Source organism: Seriola aureovittata, chromosome 23, assembly GCF_021018895.1.
Source record: "Seriola aureovittata isolate HTS-2021-v1 ecotype China chromosome 23, ASM2101889v1, whole genome shotgun sequence".
In the NCBI taxonomy this organism is placed as follows: Eukaryota; Metazoa; Chordata; class Actinopteri; order Carangiformes; family Carangidae; genus Seriola; species Seriola aureovittata.
In genome coordinates, this window is record NC_079386.1 from 8,962,124 (window position 1) to 8,977,392 (window position 15,269).

The window sequence follows — 15,269 nt, forward strand, 5'->3', positions numbered from 1 at the left end:
CAACAGCTGTAGAAGATTGAAAAAAAGGTTTGCTAAGGTGTGAAAATTTATAATCAAGTTAAATGCTTGCGGTAATTGAACTGTTAATTACTTTTTATCTTAATTACATACTGCACAATTAACCAAAGGCAACCAAAACTATGTCTTGTTATTTTCTCACGTTGCAAACAAAGCACCAGAAATCTATTTTTGCAGTAAGGATGATGTGTGTAATGACTAATGATTGACAGACTGACCTGAAATGGCTCCCAATGCACATGTTTTGTGCATTGGGGGTGCGTTAGTAAGAAAAAGCAAAAAAGGTAGTTATTTGGAAAGATGTTGATGCCACTTTGTTGCAATCTATGCTGTTACCTGACTAAGAGCAGCACTTAACCAAGACATTATGCTTTTTGGGACAATGCATACCTGGAAGGGCCTTAAACAGAGGTGGACTAAGTGACTGCTGCAGGAAAAGCACAAATGGCAAACGGTCTGTGGCAACCAGTGTCGTAGGCCATGGTGTGAGTGTGTGATCTGGTTTCTCTTGTGTCATATAGAAGTCAGCCCAGCTTGACTAATCAGTAAAAGACACTTGCTATGAATGTTATTCAAAAGAGCTTCTGATCAGCAGGTCTACATTGAAATACAGTAATTAGAGATCAGCTGTGACTCATGCTTTTCATTGTTAGGCATTTTATTAAACTCACTCATTAGGCTCAGAGTGTATTTTCGGTTCCCTCCGCTCCAAGCACAAAAACCAAATAACCTCCTATAGGGCATAAGAGGTGGAAATCAGCTGCATACACTGAATCATTTTCTGCATTTCACTCCTGACGTCAGCGCTCTTAATGAAGACAGCGTAGCTCACCGAGTTCTGCACAGCCAGTCTAAAGATTTTATTTCACTGCTTCCACAGCTTGCCTTATTTCACTATGGCTTAATGAGAGTCGTTTGGAATAATAGGCTTCCATTGAACGGAGGCATCTGCATCCACACAGCTCTAAATGAGTGAGCTAATTTCCAAAGATAATCACCTCTCCTGCTGTGTTTTTATGCAGAGATGCTGTAGATTTTTAGCCTCCGATTTAATGAAGTCAAAAATTACCTCCACTCCTCTGGTAAGGTCTACGGAAGCTGAACGTGTCACCAATATTTGTCTTTATATCGTAAAAGAAAGGGTGTTATTTTCACAAACAGCAGTTTAGGAAATGACTAATGTCACTATCCAGGAAAAAAATGTATATTTTAAAATCTGAAATACCGTATTACAGTTTTCTATGGACAAATTTTAAATTAGCACTTTTTTCTGTCATTTCCTCTTCTATTAGCATCACTAAAATATGGCTAAATTTAAATAATCTATACGTTTATTTCCTCAAATTACGCAGTGAGTTTCTAGTTAAACTAAAGAGCAAAAATGAAAAATAGTATTTTAATTTAAATGGGAATGTCCTTCAATTCCACTCCTGTAAAGGATGTTGCTGTAAAGTGTCTGCTGAGGACAGCCATCAGATCCATTAGCTCAGCACATAATCATCAAAACTTTCGTACTGCAAAGAAACCCCTTAGCTTTACTGACTGCTTGAAATATGCCTCTGTCTCCTCTACAGAGAAATTTTGACTTGCCCAACTGAAGCACTTCATGCTGCTGTAGAGACATAAAAAGAACTACAAACGCTTTTTACATGTTTCCAAGAGCAAACAAGTGAGATTTCTTAGGATGCCTGGGTAATGAAGTCCGCTGGGACATTCACAGACACAATTAAAGGATGAAGTGAGCACTCTTTTTCGCTGTCTTTTCTGTCCCCCTGTTTCTTCCTGTCCGCTCTCTCTTGTCTAGTCCCAGTGTGTGTGTGAACGTTATCACCGATGACACAGAAGCTGTGGCGTCATGCAGTCACTGCAGATGGCAGATATATATAAAAAAAAAAAAAAAAAAAAAAGGACAGGAAGGGAGGAATCGCTTACAAACGGCGTAGGCCATTTTGACAGAGAGAAACCCTGGCTTGTCAGAGCAAATGGGAAAGGTCACAAACTGACAATGTAGTGTTGTCCCATTCACTGAACTACACTATCCTTTATTTAACTTCCCACTTTCGCGTCAACTAGCTTGTCTTTAAAAAAAATGTCATGCCCTTTTATTTCTGTAAAGGTTGCACTAGAGACAGCCACAAGCAACAGAGACTGAGCTGTTTATCACATTCACTGTGTATTTATGCAGTTGCGCTGGAGACAAGCTGTCAGTAATTTGGCAACATTTAGAGTACTTTTCCCCCTGTGGCTCTGTTGGAGTGGCCGTTGCACAAATTTATACAATATGAAAGAAACAGCAGCAGAGGTTAATTCCCTGGTGCAGTGTTATGCAGGCTGGCAGTCCAAGCGGAGGAGCAAGACAACAATATGGCTAGCAGCTAGCCACAGCTTTGTGTTTAGCTTATCACAATAGACGGTCGGGAAGGTTTCCAAATAACGGCAGAGGGTGGGAAGATGGGAGAGAGAGCAGGAGGAAGGGGAAGGAAGGGATTGCATTGTAATGTGTTTTCATGGCTACAAAATGAACCTTTCTATAGACTGACACAAAGAGCCCAGGACTGTAAAACAAACAAACACACACACACACACACACACATAAACACACACACACGCACACATACACACACACACGCACACATACACACACACACACACACGCACACACACACACACACACACACACACACACACACACAATCTCTCTCTCTTCTTGGACTGTCACTGGAATGAAAATCAGCTCCGGCAAAAGGAAAATCCATTTGCAATATTAAAAGCTTGAGGGTTGATGGCCAGCATCAACAGCTAAATTGCCATCCATCCACACAGTTTTTTTTTTTTTTTTTTTTTTTTTTTGATGTATATGAGTTTCCTTTTGAGTTAATGCTTTTAAAATTAAACCTACTCTAATTGGTGCCATTTTCCTTGTCTAGACCTGAGGCAAGCCATCAAATATGGATGACAGTTAAAGTTAGTAAGCCATTTCACCGTAAGTCTATATTTCAGTTTCAACTACAGTCACGGTGGTAAGGTCTCAGGTGGTATTTTTCTCCTGAGTTTTCTTCAGAAAAGACCAATCATTTGTGCAACTAAGTTACTTTATAGATGTTTTGTTTTGATGTATTTATTGATGTATTTATCTAAAAATGTGCCTTTTGTCTACCTGGTTATATTTTGTTGCCTTGTCTTTATGTTTCTCCAGAACTGTTCAGTTACCCCTATCTCAACTCGTAGCCCTGCTAATCATGTGCATAATGTATGTGTGTGTGTCTGTTAGCGTCCCTAATTCTAATACCTTTCTTTGCATAATCATATCTGTACATATCCACACATGCCCAACATGCCATCCCATCTAACAGCAAACTTCTTATTAGTCTTTGTGATCTAAGGAACCAATCTAAGCTTACCTGTTGTCTTACATCATGTAACCCAAGTAGCATGTTGTGTTAAACTTTCACAGATTGGAAGAAAGAGAAGGCTGGACCCAAACATTCCAATTCCCACGCACAAACTCTCCCTTTCTTCATGTCAAACACACACAAGGCATGATGGTGTCCTGTTACAGCAATGCAAAAACTCTCCTGGAATGTTTCTTTAGGGTAGATCGACGTGAGAACACATGCAAGGACAAGGTAGGGATAGGTGGAGGATTAAGTGTGGCAGCTAGGGTTACACTGCCCTACACCTGACATGGACTTCCTTGAACAGCATGAGAAATTCAGGGGAAATTCTTTAAAGTTAGAGGTCACAGACATTCTAGTTTACTGTACCCTGCAGGTTTTGGTGATTTCATGATGGCGGATGGTATTCTCCAAACTTCGCACCTGTATGTGAGTGCGGGGTGTGCCATCGAAAATACTCATCATTAAACCAATTACCGGAAAGCTGTAATGTGGTTAGAGTGGATACTGTGTGACAGTACGACACTGTCACACTCCCATGACTTGAGCGGCTCGTGACAATTTCACACTGTGACAAATCTCAACATTAAATCATCATGATGTCGATCCGTGTTACATGTGGAGCGATGAATAACTTGGTGACTTCATGGGGTTTGGTATGTGTAGCTTATTTATGCTATCTATAACTCCAAGCTATTTGTGATATCTTGAGCCATTCTGCATGAACTTCATTTCGGAGTAACCCAAGTCTGCTAAACAGCTCTGGCTAAAACTGCCTTTCTATGTTTAACTGTTGCCATCTCATCTCCCAGTAGATTTGCGTATACACAGGTCCAAATATAGTTAATTGCCAAAAGGGTTCATGGGGCTGTAAAAGTTGGTGGATACTTATGTCTCATAGCCTTATTTGCTGATTTTGTGACTTTTACCAGGCCAATATTCTTGTCTAATGTCTGGATGTCAGAGTAAATGAACGAGACTGTTGGGAAATACATCTTTTAAAAGTTGCCCTAGTAGCACCTGGTACCTAAGGAAATTTAAACACCGGTATTAGTCTATAAATACATTGGTAGGGTCATGTGTGCCATAGTTTTCTAGCCTTACTAAATATAAACAAGGCCTGTCTGTGCAGTGTTATCTATAACAGTGTGATGCAACTCTCCGAAATCCCTCTGAAATAGTTCCTAAAATATACATGAAAAGGGAACGGAAAGATATACCCGTTCTTCTGTGTCGGCTGTTTAAAGACACAAGCACAACCTTCGTCTGTCATCCCTAAAATATCACAACTAGGAATGAAATAAAGGAAGGAAGGAAGAAGGGAAGCAACACTGAATGAAAACAACAAAGACGACTCATACATTGAATGGAGTTGTCAGCACTGCTAGAACCACTGAAGCACATCTGTATGAGCAACATTCCTATTCTAATATAATGTAAAAAATGACAAAATACCAAAAAGTTTCCTCTCAGGTCTTGGCAGGTTTGAAATAGGCAGCACAAGGAAATGCTACAACTCACATTAATGTCTAATACTCGCTCATTTCTTTCCCACACTGAGCTCTGTATTCCCCCCAGGCTACCATTTGCTTTGCAAAATGCATGCATGAAATTCTTGAGACCAGCCTCCCCACGAGTCTAAATAATAGATTACCAACACAGCATCCAGCCTGCGCTATAACTTCAGCCCCAACTGTCTGGCCTCATTAGCGAGAGAAGTGTAAAAGATAGCCAGCTGCTAGCCCAGGTGACGGCACTCAGCTCTGGCCTTTGGCAGTAGTGGCCCACCCTAAAGAGAATATACGGCGTCTCTCAGTGCAATTCATCTTGTAATCCGTCTTAAAGCTGCTAAGCTTCCGTTGATGGCAAATGAATGGAGACCAAAGGCAGGAACGATGGAGACAGAGGGAGAAGAAGGTGAAAGTTTGAGTGAGCAGCACAGGGAGGGGAGAAAAGGACAAAAATGTGGTAGATTCATCTGTGAGGAATGACAGAGGGAAAGACAATTGGTTTGAGCCGTCTGGTCAGAACCAGAGGTGACCTAAGCCATTTTCATCCACTGATTGTCCCCCTTTCTCCCTCCTTCTGCCCCTCCCTCCATCTCTTTTCACTCTCTCTTCTGTGGCTCTATCTCTCTCGCCCTCTCTCTCTCCATGTCGGCTTCCAAATGGCAGTCATTATACCGGACATGAAAAGTCATTTTAGTTCCGCCTGGCTTCTTCAAAGCAGCTAGCTATAATTGCAGATTGAGTAGAGAGAGAATGCCGGGGTTACACAGAATTTAAACATTGACTCCTAACCTTGTAGTGATGCAGGAATTTAAATCTGAGTTCTAAAACGGGAGGGATGCATGAGGAATAATAAAGAACAAATATTTACACTATGCCAATGTCAATCTGTGAGAATTTTCTGCCCTTTTTATACTTTATTCCTCACTTTGCTTGTTAGATAGCCCTACATGTTTAAACAACGCTCTTTGGACATATGGGTGCCAGACTTTGTGAGCAGACTGGAGGTACTGGATCCCATTACAGCACGTGTCACATGAAGAATTATGGCACAAATTGTGAAAACGCTTCCAAATTATGAAAAATCCTACCACTATTAAATGCATTCCTCATTCGTGAAATTGCTAGGTGGCAATGTTACTGGACTTTTTAATGGAATTTTTTCCTCTTTGCCAGCTCCAAAAGAGTCTGAGAAATGCAACTGACCATCAAATACAACTCTCAATCATTTCCTCTATAAGCTTTATTTAAGATAAACATTATTTTATTTTATATTCATTTCATGCAAATAATTTTCTGCATAACTGCTGCAGCAACAAACTGTAATGTTTGGTTTATTCTTAGGGTTAGGGTTATTATACAGTCTTTCACATGGCTGTGTGTGTCTGCACATACTTGCCGTGTGAGCATGCGAGTGTCTGTGAGCTTGTGTGTGTTACAAATTCAGCTCTGAAACAGTTTACAGTCCCTGAGGGTCATATATACGTTGCTCTTTCCCAGTTTACGAGCTAGCCACCAGTCTGAGCTGAGCACCCCTCCCTTGCACTTATCTCTTGCACCCTTCTATTTGGCACAGCAGGTAGCGTAATTGTTCTTGGAAAGAGCCTATCAACTAAAGGCTCTATTTTTGACTTCTCGTCACAAAGACCTTTATCATAATACCCATTTTTGCACGGCTCCAGGCTCTAACCTCAGAGTGCCTCCGAACAAAAGTGTTTCAGCTAAGTCATTCCCTTTTGATGGGGAGGATGGATGGAGAGGGGGTGAGTGAGGTGGGTAGATAGAAAATATAGACTGCAAAATAATTCTTCTGAACGAGACCCTCCCCGCCGTCCACTCCCTCGCCCCCCCAGCCCACGAAACGCAACCCCCACTAGCTCTCTTGCGAACAGAAACAAAACTGTCATACTTTAATTGAAATTCCATCACTTGTGTGGCTGCTATTGTGGAATAATTTGATAAAGCTGTGTGACATGAATGCACAGAGCCGCCCGCCACTTCGATTTCTTCCCCAAGCTTTTATTTCCTCATTCTGCCGGTTATTCAAATGAACCTCAGTGGATTCTGCTCTCAGCCTTTCCAAAAATTAAGATAAGAGGAAATGAGACAATGGGAAGGGCATAAAAAGAAATAATGTTTTGGGTTGCAACAAAATGAAGCCCTTAAAAATATTACCAAGGTACGTTTTTATACCCCATCATTTTGAATCTTGCGATATTTGAAACCAGAATTATTGTTTCATTTGCAGTGTTTCGAGTTCTTCTTATTGCTCCTAACTGTCTCAAAGTGCTAATAGTGGCAGGCTGTTAGTCGCTAGATGGGGAATGATCCAAAATGGAGGTCAAGGACAGTATTCCAGTCTTCTGCCAGTGCCAGTGACCCCGATCCAAATCCATACCAGCATACTCCCTCTCCTGTATGTCTTCACAACTGGCTACAGGCGTTTGGCATCCATCATATCTGCTGAAATCCAATCTGCAAGCAAAGGACAGCTGCGGCAGAAAAGCAGTCCTCCCTTTTTCTGACACATCGGTGTTTCCCCTGTATGCAAAGCCTGGAGGCAGAGCCTCAAGGCGACACGTTCTAACTGTGTTGTACCCAACGCTAAGTTGAACCGTGTTCGAAGTGACACTATGCTTTGTGTATTATAATAGATACAAGTAAATTTCACTGAGGGAGATATGTGTAGTTTAATCAGGATGGAAAGATGTGGAAGGCGGGATTTATTTTCATGATACTTCGTTTTGATGAGACCCATCTGAGACAGAGAGAAAGACAGAAGGATATAGGAAAGGAAAGACGGAGAAAACAATAGTTACAGAAAGAGAAAATAAGAGTAAACAGGAAACAAGAAGCTCAACTACAGTCCTGTGCTCCCTCCACTGCCAGATAATATTTACGCCTCAGCTTTCTGCCCTGACAGTGTGATGGACAGTAGAGGTGATTTTGCCATGGCGTGAAAATAGGCTTCTTATTATTCCAACCCAGTGGCAACTTGAATATCAATAAAAACTGCTAGCGTTCCCCTATGTGTAAAACCAATGCCCCGTAGCGGTGGTTTTTATCAAGCAACCCACCCTTGACGCTAGTTATGCAGTACTAGAGGTTACAGGAGGAAATGCTTGCCAAGTAAATAAGTGAGTGAAGCGATTGAATAGAGGGGAAAAACACAGCGGGACCAGGGCCAAAGTGAACCAAGGGTAAAGTCATGATCACTTCATTATGCTGTGGCGCAGCTCAGTGTTGTGCGAAATCAAACTGCTTTCTCGTTTGTCACAATGCATCAAGCTGGCCACTGTGAAGTGGGTTTGTAGTTGGCTGGGGGCCCCTGACGCACAGGCACACATAGGTTGAAACATGAGGAAGCTAAACCTTAAGATATACAAAATGCATACATACGTATGTTCATGTACAGTGTACAACACACATACCAACATTGATATGACACCTACACCTTGATACCCCCCCCCTGCCTTTTTTTCCCCCTCCAGTATGACCTCTACCAGTCAAACTTCTTTTGCATCCGCCAACCACCCACCCTGCCAGCTAGCCAGCCAGGCTGCCAGTCAGTGGGTAGTTGTTACGGGCCGTTGCTGGCACAAAATAAGGTAGAATACACCCACCTGATTACAGAGGGCAGGCAGTGAGGGGGGTGATTGCTAACAGACCTATTGGCACTCCATCTCCTCCAGTTCCAACACCACGGCGCCTGATAATTGTGGCCTCTATGTTTACGTATCCATTTTTGTAATGTAAGTGTTGATTTCTCATTCCACACTCGTAATAGGGTCCCTGGCCTTGGAATTCCTGAAGTACTGCTCACACACATCGGCACAAGAGTACATACACATACACACTGATAGAAAACAAACTTTTTTTTCCTGCTTCTTTTTTCTGCTCTTGGAAATAAACTGGTGAGTCAGAGCTATTTGGCTGTGCTAAGACAATGGGACTGTGAGGTGCAGGCACACTTGTTTGTGAAAGGGCTTGGCTTTGAGCTGAAGAGGGACTTGGAGAAGGAAATATAAAAGGCTTCTGCAGTCCTTCAAGAATACCTCTGTTACATTAAAGGCAATTCTGTCAATGATCTATTATCTTAACATTTGGCCAACTGTTGTAGCACCGATCGGAAAAATCACATAGACAGGTAAATGTGCATTGGAAAAGTAATACAAATAAAAAGGACACCTGAAAGACATTGTTAACTTCTCTCTAACATTCAGTCATGAAAACACCCCATTGTCCCTCCCAGTCACTGTCAGAAATGTGGGATATGATTCCGAATGTGCTTCAGGCACAAAAAACTGGAGAAAAAGGTAGATCACGGGCACACAAAAATGGCCTAACTCCCTTATAGGCACTTTCTAAGGCGTTATGTCATTTTTCAATTTAATAGCTTGCATGTCATGAATTGTTTGTAACCTTCTTTCTCTCTCTCACTCACTCACACACACACACACACACCTTTTCACAATTTGAATTAAGCTTTTGTTTTTTGTTTTAAAAAAGCTATTATATTTGGGGGACGTAAATATACCACAAGGTGAAGGATGAGGGTTTGAGAGAAGATGGCTGCGCCAGCACCGCTTTTCCATGACTGAGACACTTTGCTCCCTTCAATGACTTTGGATAGCAGCACTTAAATTGAGCACCACCTTGGTGCATATCCATTTTGTCTCTTCTTTTGAGCACTGCTGTCGCAACAGCAAAATTGGAAATCGAATGTGTGGTGACAGCATTAATTGCGCCGTGTCAAAATTGGGCAAGTGCTATTTGTTTGAGCTGGGAACTGTAAAACATGTAATACAGTGGAGGTGCTGGGGTATGCTCTCCTGGAGCGCTTACTGGCTATAACCTGGGAACTGCTTGAGCAAACACATATGCACACCAATTGGCATGCTTAGACAGACACACACACACACACACACACACACACACACACACACACACACACTCTCTCTCTCTCTCTTTCTCTGTCTCTCTCTCTCACTCACTAGCCTTTCAAACACCTCACTACTCCACCTCCTTTTTTTTTTTACATATAACATTGTGCCTTTTTAAAGGCTACACATATGCACACATAGGCACACAAAGGCACATTCAAAACACTTTCATTGAAGCTTTTTACAACATTATACCGGCGAACATGAATTTGAGATTTACAATAGTTTTCTTCATTTTCAAAAACTTCTGAAACCCCTCCCCCTATTTATGTTAAAATTATTTTATACTACTAGTCAAGTTTTTTGTGTTTTTTTGGGGGGTTTTTTTAGTAAAAGAGGGGGGTCTTGGCGTGGTAACTAAGATCCCTTCTTCATGGCTCATAGCCCCTCTCTACTGCATTCCCCTCACTGGCTGGAGAGAATGAGTCCCCTAGTGGACCAACTGGCACACTGAGCACAGGTGGTGTGCACAGCTCCGCTAGAAATAAAGGTTCACTTTCACCTGATTGACAGAATGTCTGCGTGACTGACTGACTGAATCTCTTTTTGCCTCACTGATATTTTGCTGCTTCTTTTTTTTTTTTGTATGTGTGAGCTCTTTAAAAAAGCACAGTCAACTTTAAACCCCGCGAAAATAAAATGTGTTCTAAAAATAAGACAGATGAGATGAGGGATCTCTGGAGAGTCGCAGGTATGCACTTTGAAAATTCTTCACAATCTCCTCTCTGGAAAGGCTTCCACAACTCTAAAAGGGCGCTCTAAATGAACTGTATTTACATGACAGTGCCACAGCTCAAAGTGAGCTTAAAATAACATGCTTGAGCTGGCCGATTCTGTCAATTCTGATAACATACAGGGGAGCAGATAAACTGTAGCCGACTTATATAGCAATTTTAAGGCAATCTGATATACTTATAACGATGTGTGGGGATAATTTAATGTAAAATAAACTGCTTTTGACATTGGTCGCCTCTCACACCTCAATACAAACCGCACACCATGACAAAAACACTCCACCTGCACATTCACAGATGTAGTTTAGGTGCTGCTAATATTCAAAATAGTATTGTAGGGCTTTAGTGGCGTTTTTCATACTGTAGCATAGTGTGGCTCTGAAAGCGCTGCTGTTTCTATTCAAGGTTGCGCGCATTCATAGGCGAATTTCTTAACTATGCCTATAACAATTGTTGACACACAAATAAAACGACCAGGTCCCTAAACACACCAGCCAGAATATAGCCTACATGCATGATGAGATAAAGCCAGTCCAAATATGTGTAACGGATTACAGCTAGGCCGAATATGTTTGAACCAACTTCATGGGGCTCTACGCACACCTGAAATCACTGCGGCAGCGACTTCAGTTCTGACTGTCACAACCTCAAAACTCACAGGCTCGTCAAAACAGTCTTACCTTATCACCATTTTGCGGTCAGTTTGAAACTCAGTGTCTCCTTTTGTCTTTATATAAAGAGAAGTCGAGAGTTTTTACATCCAGTAATGACAGCCGAGTCCCTGGGAAATAAAACAACGTGGAAGAAAGAAATCCGTCCTCAGGTTCTTCTGCTTCTTCTTCTTTTTCCCGTCTGTTCGCTCTTATTTCGTTTCTTTCCGCGAGTTGTCCGCCTCCAATGCATTAATGATCTTCGGGGCGATAGGATGAAAAACACGCACGTGGAGCGTGTGTAATATATTCTCTGGTTTGGGTCTGTCTGTGTTGCGCTCGTTAGATCTTCATTGAATTGAACGTGGCGAGACGGTGGTTGTGTTTGGAGAGTGCGGTGTGGCTGGGACACACAGCCCCTCGCTCACCCTCGCTCGCTCTCTCTCTCTCTCACTCGCTCTCCCTCTCTCTTTCTCTCTCTCTCTCTCCCTCCTTTCTCTCTTACTGTCTCTCTCCTTCTCTCATTCACTGTGTGTCTTGTCTGTCTGTCTGTCTCTTTACGGAGACCAGAGTGCGTACTAAAGCCCCTGGTAGAGAAAAACGGGAGAGAGAGAGAGAGCGAGCGAGAGAGGTGGATGGGTAGAGGGGTGGTTGACGTCACTCAGTGAGGTCCCACTCTCCCAACTCCTGGATCAACTTCCCCCCAAGTCCACTGCAGGAATGTGCACTTGGACATGGCTATTTTAGAGAAAGATTTGTGTTAAAGAGAGACACACTGTGTGTGTGTGTGTGTGTGTGTGTGTGTGTGTGTGTGTGTGTGTGTGTGTGTGTGTGCGTGCGCGCGCGCGCGCGCGCGCGTGTGTGGGTGGGTGTTTGGGTCTGACTTGGTAATTATTTTCAGATGGTAAATTGTGAGAATGTGAGTGCATGTGTGAGACCACAAGTGTCTGTGTATGTTAGTTATTCAACAGCTGTAGACACACTGTAATAGGCCAATATTAGAACAACTTAAACTGGCTTCATGAATATGCATAAGCAACAGAACAAAAAGTAAACTAAAAAATGAAAATAAAAATACCACACTATAAAATATTCAAATACAAGCAATAATCGTATCAAAGAATTAGGCTGTCCATCTAAAATTTATTTAATATAAAAAGTCCTCATTATGCAGATTGGCCTGTGTTAGATTATTATATTACTAGGTAATTATCATTGATGCTGTAATATATAAGCAGTACTTTTAATTTTGTAGTTGGTCAATGTGGAGCTAATTTGAACTTCTTTACATATTTTTAGGAAAATGTATTCTGTAATAATTGATCATACATAAAAACTATAAAGCAGCATAAAATGGAAATACTTAGATATTTGACAGTACTTGACTAAATGTACTCACTTATTTTTACTATGGACAATAGGTACAAACTATAGCTTTCAAATAAATGTAGTACAGTAAAAAAAAATAATGTCTTCCTCTGAAATGTAAGAGTAAAATTATAAAGAATCATAAAATTACAGCTCAAGTAAAGTATAAGTACCTGACAGTTGTACAGTACCTCAGTCAATGAGTACTTAATTACTCTTCACCACCACTGCCCCTGCAGATCAGCTGTGAGGCCTGGCTTGCATAAATGCATCACGGTTAGGCTAAATTTAGCGCAAACTCCATGAAAAATGTCGTCATGTACAATAAGGTCACTATAAACTCATCAAAGAGCCACAGACACACTCTAAATCCCTGTAGGGATATTATATTGATTTTGTTGTCAGACTGTTCTTGAATGTGTGTGCATGCATGTCTATTGGGGTGGCATAGCATCTGCCATTTTGTTTATTTTTTATCAAAGGCATTGCTTCTGTATGTAGAGAAGCTGTCGTCATGCACTGCATTATGTACTCCAAGGTCAGCCCTGTTACAGGAGCAAAGCTGAGCAGTAACCACCATAGTCCACGTGTAATGATCTCACACTTCATGTAACGATTCCAAGACGGATTATTCACATGAATGGTAATGAACAGACAATGTTGCACAATAACATATAAAGGGATAATATTGCTCTGATAAGACAGTCAAGTGCACGGTCCTCTGATGTAGGGCTACAGAAAAATAACAGCAGTGGCCCGGGGAGACAGATGACTATGACCAATTGTGTTTTGAGAAAAGTTGCTTTTGTGGCAGCAACCCAAACCTTCTGATGAACAACCTAGCCCTGCAGACACGAACATCTAACATCCAACAATAGTAGTCTGAGAGACAGAGAGACAGACTACCGCAGTCAGCAGATCTGTTTTCTTACCTGCACTCAGACATGTCATGTATCTGACTGAGTAACTGTGATGGTGATTTATACCTGCAAATTATACAGAGTTCCATTTTCTAAGGGCAGAATTTGATACAGCCTCCGCATGTAGATTTAGTGATGGTGAAAGTGATGGTTTTGTGACAATGAACAATGGAGAAACTTGATGAAATAACTGTTATGTGAACTATTGCCCTCCTCTGCTGGCTATGAGAAAGCATTGTGGGTGTGATAGTTGTGTCTAGAGGCACAAAGTACTGTAGATCACAAATGTCTGCTTATCTGACTTTCAGCACAGCAATTATTTGGAAAATATTCTTACCTATCAGTAGTATAGGCTGAATTGAGGGCAACTGGACTTGGTTTTAGATACTTAAAGACGTTTCATCCAGGAGGCTTCCTCAGTCCTGAACTCGAGAAGAACTGACGAAGCCTCTTGAATGAGAGTTGGTCTTCAGGTATCTAGAACAAAGTCCAGTTGCCCACAATTTGATGCCCTGGACAATCATGACCTGGATGACTGAGAACTATCACAGACAGTATAGGCTGATGGTTGGCATTCTGTTTTGCTTGTGAAGAACATATGCTGTTCCTAGCACATTGTAACATTGAATATCTTGGTTGATAATCCTCATTTTTCATTAAGAAAAGTAGTTTAGTTCTTTAATTGAGGCCTGCTTACATCAACCTTCGATGCCTGACTGCAGGGGGCTTTTAATTTGTAAATCTGTATTCATGATCTCTTGAATATAACTGGATGATGATACAAGTTATTGGATTTACAATGCTGCTCTGCATCTAACCTTGTGCTTTCATATTCTTGGCACCAGGTATAACAATAATACAGCAGCACTTGTTGATAAATGAGGGCAAGGGTAGGATTTATCAAGAGCCTGCCTTGCTGGCTTATTATGGCTGAACTTTGTCGCTCAGCAGGACACGGCAGTCTATAAACCAACTGTCCTTCAGTAAGAAGGATCCAAGACAGAAAAAAGCTGAGTGCCGGGCTGAGATACAGCATTACCACATGCTGCAAGTTTGCCTATTAATACTCTTGACAGTAGGGGGGCATTTATTAAAGTCTCACTTGGCAAATGTTTTCTTTGTTGTAGGACAATGACAGTACATTACAATTATGCGAGCCAACAGTGTTTGATATACTGCCTTGGGCATGTTTACATTCATACATGTGTGGGGTCACGCAAAGTGTAGAACTGATTGACATTTACTATGTAGATACAATGCAAATGCAGCTAAGGATGCTAAAGGTTATACAATATCATTATGCATTTGCTTTGGCTGAATAATGTAGGCAAATCTTTTGATGTATGTGTTTCAATGTGTACCTGCCTACACAGTAAATGTGTGGGGACTAATCTGACTTTACAAAACTGATTAGCATTGAACATTCTCTTTTATTAGTAAATTCTGTGAAATTCTATTTTTTTATTTTATTTTTTGTCTTTTCAATACTGAACAATGGTATTGGGTTGCCTTACAGGCTGCCGGAGAGTAATTTGAATGCCATATTCAGTGATGAGTTTGGTTAGGGTTAATATTTATGTGCTAAATATCCTTGTGAGCATGGATATTTAACGACTGTGCTGTTTATGAGGACAGACATTCATGGTCCCCAGAGGACAAATCCTTATAACTTTGATGATCTCTGATATTTCCTTGCACCACCACCAGAATAAGTTTCACTCATCCTGTGAAAT

General features: G+C 41.3%; 1 protein-coding gene across 30 annotated transcripts in view; it reads right to left on the reverse strand.

The window, feature by feature from the left end:
- LOC130164064 (receptor-type tyrosine-protein phosphatase delta-like) overlaps positions 1 to 15,269 on the reverse strand; it is a 355,849-nt gene that overhangs the window by 120,342 nt on the left and 220,238 nt on the right. For 5 of the 30 annotated variants that reach the window (XM_056368483.1, XM_056368484.1, XM_056368486.1 and 2 more), the window contains exon 1: positions 11,279 to 11,815. The exons of 21 other annotated variants lie outside the window; for them this stretch is intronic. The gene's annotated coding sequence lies outside the window, so the exon portion shown is untranslated. Of the gene's footprint in view, positions 1 to 11,278; positions 11,816 to 15,269 lie in introns of those variants that run through there. 4 more of the 30 variants (XM_056368490.1, XM_056368488.1, XM_056368487.1 and 1 more) reach the window with 2 other exon arrangements.